We start from the raw sequence: 9534 nt of genomic DNA on the forward strand, positions 1-9534 counted from the left end.
CTGTGTCCAAAATTCATATCCCCAGTGTATTTCTGTGGAGAATTCCAAGGCAGCCCTCTTTGAGAGTTTCAGTTGTAGAATTAACTCCAATGAAGTTTGCCTTAGAGAGAAATAGCTATGACAAAAAAACAAATTAGAAAGACACACAGCATTGTTCATTGTTACCTGGTGTTTCATAATGACATCAGGTAGGAGTGTAAGTTTGTTGGATGGCAATACACAACACAAATACCTGGGGCTGGATGAAAGACAGTTTCCATACAACTCCAAATGAGGGGCCATGTGGTTTACCATCACAGACAAAGTAACAGCAAACAGGGGTCATAGGAGATGGTTTAAGTATGGCAAGTAAGGTGGGATAGGCAGGTTTCATGGGCTCCACATAGGCCGGCTAATTTGAATAATTTCAAGAGTTTCTGAGATAGGGGTCCCTAATTGTCTGGTACCTATCCCTGGGGTGATTAGAACTGGTGGATATTGACCTTGGAGTTTGTGAAGGGACAGGAAGGGAAGTGAAGTGGGTGGGGTGTGGCTTTAATCAGCTGCCCCATTAAGGGAACTGGCCTCTGTCCAAGGTCTTAATCCAGGTCGAGACAGAATTTGAAGAAAACAATCCCCCCGCCCAAACTAAATTATACCTTATAAATATCCAAAATCTGGTTTAGTCTTTCCTTACCTTTTGTTCATGTTAGCAAACTTTTTACATTATTGTGCTAAATAGGAACTTCAGAAATAAATTCTATTTACATCATTTCTGTGTATAATCAATAGGAAAATATTTGTATTATATTTGTTAATAATATGTGAATCCTTCGCTCAAACATTAAAGCATCTCTTCTTGAATTTATTCAGGCTACATTCATGCTAAAAATCCTATGACCATAAACCAAGAGACTTTAATTTACTTTCTTCTAGATTTTGTCTGAGAGTTTCCTTCATAGTCTTTCCCCAAATTGTGCATTAAATACGAAGGATTGTCTTCCATCTATGAAATTATCAGTGAAGCTGGGAATTAAAATAGCATTCAGCACCATAAAAATGGCCTAGCCTTTGTTCTTCTGCTGAATGCAATTAAGGAAATACGTTTGGATACAATTGTCACTGAATGTCATTACCATAAATCAGCAGCACAGCTGAAACAAAGCAAATTATTCATGTTCTCAAGTACAAAGCACTGCGAAACTTTGTGTGTGTAATGCTAATACTTCTCCCTTTGTAAAATTTCTTTAAAAATGATTTTCTTTAAAAATATGTATAGATATTCAAAATAATAGATTTAGTATTAAACAAATATTTTAGGTATCTGGCATGTACATGTATTTGCATCAATGCATCAATGTTACTTTTTTATCAAAGTAACTAGGAGACTCTGGGGGGAGGATGTAACTGTTGGCTTGGGCTTCACAGATGTCCAGCAATGGCCATGCAGTATCTTTATCAAATAATCCCAGCAATTTTGGGTATTATATTATAAACAACTTATCTCCTTTTCACAAATGAGGAAACTGAAGCACAGTAACATTGTGTGATCTGCATGCTAGTAAATTATGAGGTGAAGCTTTTCACTATGGATTAGTTGTGTATCTTCAGTGATGTGAAAAATGATTGCTATTTTTCATTTCGAAAGTTGCACATTTGTTTTAATACATTGAGACAACTACAACAGTACATGTAACTTGTGATTTTGTGTATATTATTGCCAAGGTTTAAAAGTGAATCAGTATTAATTAATTAATAGTATAAATGGGTATGTGGACTGTGATACCATACTAGGTCTAAATTTGTAACTTTTTGTTTCTTCTTTATTTATGTTTTTACAGATAACTTTCTATCATACAGGATGAAACTTGAAGTTTGGCATTATTATATTCTATAGTCTAGCCCCAGCCAGCTGGGCTCTAAATTTATCTTCCTAAGAACCACCCACCTGAGACAAAGTAGTGGCTCACTTAAAATGCCCACCACCCTCCTCTCCACTTATTTTTCTATTTCAAGATCTATGTCTTATTACCTCTGCTGTGATGTCCCATTACACAGACTGAGTCCTCTTGTTTGCTTGTAGAGCTTACTTTTTAAAAATCAGTAACTCAGAAGCTATGTCTATGTATTATGGGTAATTCATCCAGAAATGTTTATTTGGTACCCTTTGTGTGTAAGGCACTATATAAACTTCTCTGAGCAATGTCTCCTTGACATTATAATATTTTTTTCTGCACATGAGGGTGACTTAATCCTCATTTGTCTCATTAATCTGAATAATGAATTTAAAAAAATTTTTAATTTATATATGATAGCAGAATACATTATAATTCTTATTACATATATAGAACACAATTTTTCATATCTCTGGTTGTACACATAGTATAGTCACACCAATTCCTGTCTTCATACATGCACTTTGGATAGTAATGATCATCATATTCCATCATTAATTATCCCATGCCCCCTCCCTTCCCCTCCAACCCATCTGCCTTATCTAGCGTTCATCTATTCCTCCCATGCTCCTGCTTTCTATCAACATTATAATTTTACAATATAACTTAAAGGCAAGAGATTTATATATAGAGAGAGCTACAAAAGTGACCTTGTAGGAGTCCATGACAGTCATATAAAAAGATAATAAAATGCATTGGAAAGGTCACAATTTAGAATCAGAAACCTGTATTTGCTACTTATTAGAAGCAAATTAACATGACCATGGGCAATTTACTGCAGAGTTTTGAAGATTTCTCATTGTAAAATAGGGGAAAATCAGGGCTGGGGTTGTGGCTCAGAGGTAGAGCACTTGCCTAGCATGTGTGAGGCACTGGATTTGATTCTCAGCATTGCATATAGATAAATAAAATAAAGGTCTGTCAAAACTAAAAGAAATATATTTACAAAATAGGGGGAAATCTATTTTGTCAACCGATTATAAGTTTAAGGTAAAGTTTTACAAAATGTAAACTTCATAGCAAACTGCAAGTATATTTATATTAGCTACAATGTTTTCTATGACAGAAGCATATATGAATGGAAATTTTGAGATAAAATTATGAAAAACTGGTATCTGTGGATAGGCCTAGGAAAATGGTAAACTTAATATAGTTGAAAGAATATTATACAATTACAAAACTCCACCTTTGGAGTTTTTATATAAGAAATATAAATATGAAAGAGCTTAGAAAAGATTAACTTTTTCTGCTGTATTGTAAGACTTTTTATAAAATGACATGATTAGATCCGAATGGTTTTTATATAGGAAGATGTAGTAGATGCCCCTACCCCAGAGTACATACATAGAAATTTCAATGCAACAGAGGTGGCATTGTAGACCAAGGGACAAAAGACTATTAAATGGGGTGTATGATTAGTAAATGGATTGGGAAAAGTACAATTAGATTAGATTCCAAGTTCACACACTGTATAAAACAAATAGACAATATAATATGTGGCAGATTATAGACCTAAATTATGAAATCTAAATCTTAAAATGTTAAATAGAAACATAAAGAGACTATCAATATGACATAAGAATCAGAGATTTCTTAAGACAAATAAAACATATACCATCAAGGAAATATTTGAATATACTAAAATTAAAAATGTATGTATATCTTAAGACACCATAAACAAAATTACAAGTCAAACCCTTTACCAGAAGACTATATTTTCAATATTCTTAACTAACAAAAACTTTTTATTCTGAATAAAAAGCAGATATAAATAAATGGAAAAACAATTAAAAATTAGCCAGTGAATATGAATAGACCACTTACCCAAGAGGAAATGTCTTTGCATATGCAAACATATTCAGACTCCCAGCAATCTGGGAAATGTACCCATAAATCAACAAAAATTTGAAGTCTGATTATACCACCTGTTGGTGAGGAAATAGGGTGAATGAGAATTTTTATGTTGCTTGGAGGAATATAAAGTAGCCCAAGTTTTTGGAGGACAATTTCATAATTGTTTGTAAAGTCAAAGATGTACATGCTCTGCAAATTGCCACTTTGTTTCTACGTATTGACTTTGGTCCAACTCACACATGTGGAAGAGGTAACCAGTCGAAGGATTTCTATTGCAGTATTGTTTATCATAGTGAAAAATGACAAATGTGGGACCACCCAAATTGCCTGTCTGTAGAGACATGAATATGTATCTTTGATGTAGTCTATGAACAGGGGTATGGTATTGTCATAAAATGCAATATTACTATGCAATATTACTACTCCATAAAACAAAGAAATTAACTGCTACTGCTTATAACATAGATGAATCTCACAAATGCTTCATGTTGAATGAAAAGAGACACAATAAAGCAAAAACTCTTATGACTTCATTTGTGTGCAGTAGATCTGGTTACATAAATTTTTGTTGCTCAGTAAAAATGAAGATGTGAAAAAAGGAAAAAATTTCTTTAAAGGTACTAATACATATAATACATATAAAGCTTTTTTTTTTTTTTTTGGTCTACAGTTTCTCTCTTGAATTATCAACATTTTTTTAGCTTGCTTTTTAGTGTTTTAACTAGAGAAAAATAAAATTTAAAAATTTTAAATTTAATGTTGTATTAACTGGTAAAGTTTTTTGTTCATCTTTGTATTTGCAATGAGAGTTTTAAGCACAAATATAAGAATATTTAACTGTTATGAAGAATGACTGAACTTATACAACTCCTATTATCTTAGCTTGTTTAGGCTGCCAGAACAAAAATCCTGCAGCTGGGTGATTATTTAGGGACAACATATTTTTTTGCTCACAATTATGAAGGTTGGAAAGCCAAGATCAAGGCACCAGCGGATTTGGTGTCTGGTGAGAGATTGCTGTCTACTTAAAAGATGGCACCGTCTAGCTGTGTTTTCAAATGTAAGAAGGGACTAACAATCCTTCTTGGGCCTTTGCTATAAGGGCACTAATCCCATTCATGAAGGCTCCTTCCTCATGACCAAATCACTCAGCTGTTCTGCCTCCCAGTGCCATTGCACTGGGAATTAAGATTCTACATGCGAATTTTGGAGGGACAAGGACATTCAGACCATACAACATATTTTGTAGTTCATGCATGTGTATATATTTCAATCTTATCAAAATGATAGAAACACAGCACAAAAGTAATTCTACTGTTTTTATTCCACTCCTAGGTACATGTGTTTTCTATCCACACTCTACTTTTGGCTTAACAAGTGAGGTCTGAAGGAAAAAGAAACCATGGGTTATGCTTAGCTTCAACTTTCCTTTCCTTTCAGATCATCATTTTCAGCATAAATGTTTGACCAAGATAGAGAAGTAACAGGAATAGAAAAGGATATGATAGGATTCTTGGTTGTTGTGTTTCTTAGAACTCTATCACCTTCTTTCTAGAAGTGTTTGATGCAAATTTGGTTTGGAATGGAAAGCGTGGCTTTTGAGGCTGTTGGTATCATGCTTAGCTCACATGGAGTCTCACTGAATTGCCACTCATTAGTTCCCTGGAATAATGTCCTCCTGAGGCATTGCAAGGGTCTATGTGAATGTGGCAACAAGGAACAAGAGGTGCTCGAGTAACTCCACTGTCCAATCAGACTTGATTTATAAAATACTGTTTCAGTCATCGTTTTTGCTGCTGTGACCAAAGGACCTGACAAGAACAATTTTTAGAGGAGGAAAAGTTTATTTGTTGCCCATAGTTTCAGAGGTCTTGATCCATAGATGGTTGACTCCATTGCTCTGGGCCAGAGGTGAGGCTGAAAATCATTTCAGAAAAGTGTGGAAGAGGAAAACTCTTTAGGAGATGGCAACCAGGAAGCAGAGAGAGAGCGAACTCCAGTCACCAAGAACAAAATATAAGCCCCCACAGCACACCCCCAATGGTCCACCCCCTCCAGCCACACTCTGCCTGCCTACAGTTACCATCCAGTTAATCCCTATTAGAGGACTAATGCACTGATTAGGTTAAGGTTCTCATAACCCTATCATCTTACCTCTAAACTTTTTGGCATTGTCTTACACATGACAATTTAGGGGGGCACCTCATATCTAAACCATCACATACATAAACCCAAAATAAATCATTAAGAATTTCAAGACAGCAACAATAGCAGGACATCAAACCAAATATGGAGCCCTTTTGAGCATAGTTATATGTGAATACATTTCTCAAATAAAAAAAATTAAAATATGTTCTGTTTATTATATATAAATTGTAAATGGATAAATCAACAAAAATATTACACCCCCTCTTCACCCCCAGTCTTCTTTCAATGTAAAATTGAAAAAACATTTCAAACTTTTCATTGGTTTTATCTTTCCGATGAAGAAGCATTTGCCAAATAAAATGGATTAAACTTACAGGATATCAGTCTTCTCCTTTTCTTCCCAACACTATAACCTATTTCAGTACTTAAAAGTGGCAAAACCATTGCATTGTCACAGAGAGAAATTTTTTGTCTTGTTCATATATATGATTTTTAATTAGAGAAAGCATGGTTATCTCCTTGAATGGTATAATGCACAAGAAAGATTATAATGATCAGTCTATAATTTCAACTAAACATAGAAAGTATTGCTTGCTTCTTTTATGTCTCATGGAATAGATAATGTGCCTGCAATTCATAAGAAATTTACTTTCATCTTTCTCTATGATAGCAGAAGGTCCAAGAAAGAAAAGGCTTTGATAGAGATCATGATATTTTGCTTCAATGTGCTGTTTGTCCTTATCAAAGGTGCATGTTTAAGATGTTTCTCTTGGTGCCATTGTAATCATGCCATTGAGAAAGAGTAAAGGTAAATACTGCTGAGACTTTTGTTCACACTTAGTTATCATATCTACAATGAAATAAAAAGCTCTCACAGACTTTCTTCAAATTTTATTACACCTTTTTCCCAATCACAAATCTTCAACAGGATGAGGAATTATTTTCAAGCTTATCTAGTAAAGAAGCTAACACACTGTTACTTCTCAGCTTACAGTGGCAATGTTTGGTACAGGTATTTTATAAAGAAACTTTGAATTTTTTTTTTCTGTTTTAGTGCTGTGGTATTTATTCAGAGATAATATCATTGTTTTGAATATTTGACCTATTTAAAATGAAAATGTTTTAAGAAAAAAAACCACATATGAAAAAGACTTAAGACATGAAAACCTTTGTTGAAAGCTTATTTTTGCAGTCCAATGAATTTCTCAGTAACCTTTATATCTTCCCTGTATTAGGAATTTCTGAGGCGTAGACTCTGGATACAGCCTTGGAAGTAAAAATACAAATATAATTTATACAAAGAAAGAGCACAAAACACAGAAAACATATTCTGAAAATTTCAAAAATCTTTACTGAATTACTGTTATTCACCAACAATTTTTTTCTTTTGTTTTGGGGGTAGGTATCAGGGATTGAGCTCAGGGGCACTCAACCACTGAGCTACATGTCCAGCCTTTCTTTTTTTAAAATATTTTATTTAGAGACAAGGTCTCACTGAGTTGCTTAGCGCCTTGCTTTTGCTGAGGCTGGCTTTGAACTCATGATCCTCCTGCCTCAGTCTCCTGAGCCATTGAGATTATGGGCATGTGCCACCCGGCTTAATTTGTTTTTCTTAAAACAAATTTTAAATTTTTTTCTTAAAAATTATTGTATCATGCTCTGAGCCATTATTTTGATAATTTGGCTAGACATTTTATCTTATTGTCCTCTGGGATGTGAATTCAACATATCTGTATAGCAATACTGTACATTACTCTCTCCTCACTAAGCCATCATTTTTTCCTTTTCCTTTAATTCTATTTTACCACCCTCTAACAATTAAGATCTCAGTAACATTTGACTTTATCCATATTCTTATTTCTCTTCCAAACCAAGGATTCAGAAAATTTGACTGCAGAGTATCTTAGGAATCTCTTTTTCATGCCCAGTCTTCAGTCTTATGCTATGTCATCATTATTTTTGCCCAACTATTGTAATAGCACACAACTTTTTCTCCCTTCTTAAATTTCTCCCCTTTCTACTATGCTATAGTGTAGATCTTGAGTGTCCCTCAAAGGCCCATGTGTTATAAACTTGGTCCCCAGGGTGATGCTATTGGAGATTGTTGAACCTTTAGGAGGTGGGACTTAGTGGGAGGTCTTTATGTCATTGGAGGATAGTGAGACCTTGGCTCCTTCCTCATTCTTTTGCTTCATGGCCCTGTGATTGCTCCACCATCCACTCTTGCCATGATATGTTTCTTAGTCACAAGCAATGTGGTCATCTGATCATGGACTAGATTCTCCAAAACTGTGAGCCAATATAAACCCTTTTTCCTTATAAGTGGATTATCTTAGGTATGTGTTATAGTAATGGAAAGTTGTATATTGCATATTGTATCATTTATAGCCTCAGTTTATGGATCTTCTTCAAATGCAATTTCTTTTAGAAAAAGAACTCAATTTAAAACAATTAGTCTCGTTCTGGGAGAACAAATTATCAGCTGCTACTCTACTATTTGTTTTGTGTGGCTGTTCTCACACAGAGTTGGAGAATAGTTCTTCATCCAGAGGTCTCAGTGTCATGATATTGTTGGCTCAATGAGATATCATGTTAAGACAATGTTGAGACAGAGTGAGGCTATAGGGAATTAGAGCTGCAAGGTTCATTTGTCCCTCTGACCACAAAGAAGCATGCATTCTTAACCTTAACCTTTATTCTCAGAATAGTTTTTTTTGTGAGCATTTTACTTTTAACATTACGGAACACACAGAAAATGATGCAAGGTACAACACACTGGGGTAAACAGGAGGGGATCTGAGGTCATTTGTATTGCCTAAGAAAATACTTATTACATTTATTTTATATGCTTATAAATATGTACTTTATTGATATTAAATGTTGACCATGCTTAAAATTCCCAAATTAAATCTTTCAGGATTTTAATGAGAAACTTTTACTTGCTTCCATGAGTATAAAATTTTAATATTAGGTTTTATATTTTCCATGGTTATATTTAATTCCTGATTAATACTTTTGGATAATGATCTTATTACATTCTTGATAGTCACCATCAAAGAGAGATTTTGTTCACATAAATATGTGATTTAAAACATTAGAACTTTCTTTTCACAACTGTTCAAGTGTTTGCAGCAGTTGAAAGTGTTTTTGAAGTAGCATTTTTTCCCTCAAAGATGAAACACTGAAATTATGTTAATGGCTTTGAATCTATTTGAATTTTTTTGTATCAGAATTTCAAAAAAACGATGAGTAACTTGCAGAATGTGGGTACATTTTAAGAATCATCCTCTGAATCAAAAAAAGAGCAAATTAGCCACAAACCCAAGTAAGTATAACTATTTTAAATATGTGAAGGTAGAAGTTCAGAGCTGCTGCCTGAGTGGTACCTACTCAGAACTTTGCTTTCCTGACTCCAACCTCTCCATTCCTACTTCAGGTAGTAAACTTTGGGCTGCAGGCTAAACTCCTTGGGCACATGATACATGGATTTCTTCAGAGTCTCTGTAGACTCCTTGTCCATCATGGGCAGCAATGCGTGTTGCACCTGGCTGCTAAAAGAGATGCCCAGGTGCTTCTGTACCTTACACTGTGCTGAATG

Source organism: Callospermophilus lateralis, chromosome 8 (genome assembly GCF_048772815.1).
Source record: "Callospermophilus lateralis isolate mCalLat2 chromosome 8, mCalLat2.hap1, whole genome shotgun sequence".
Taxonomy (NCBI): Eukaryota; Metazoa; Chordata; class Mammalia; order Rodentia; family Sciuridae; genus Callospermophilus; species Callospermophilus lateralis.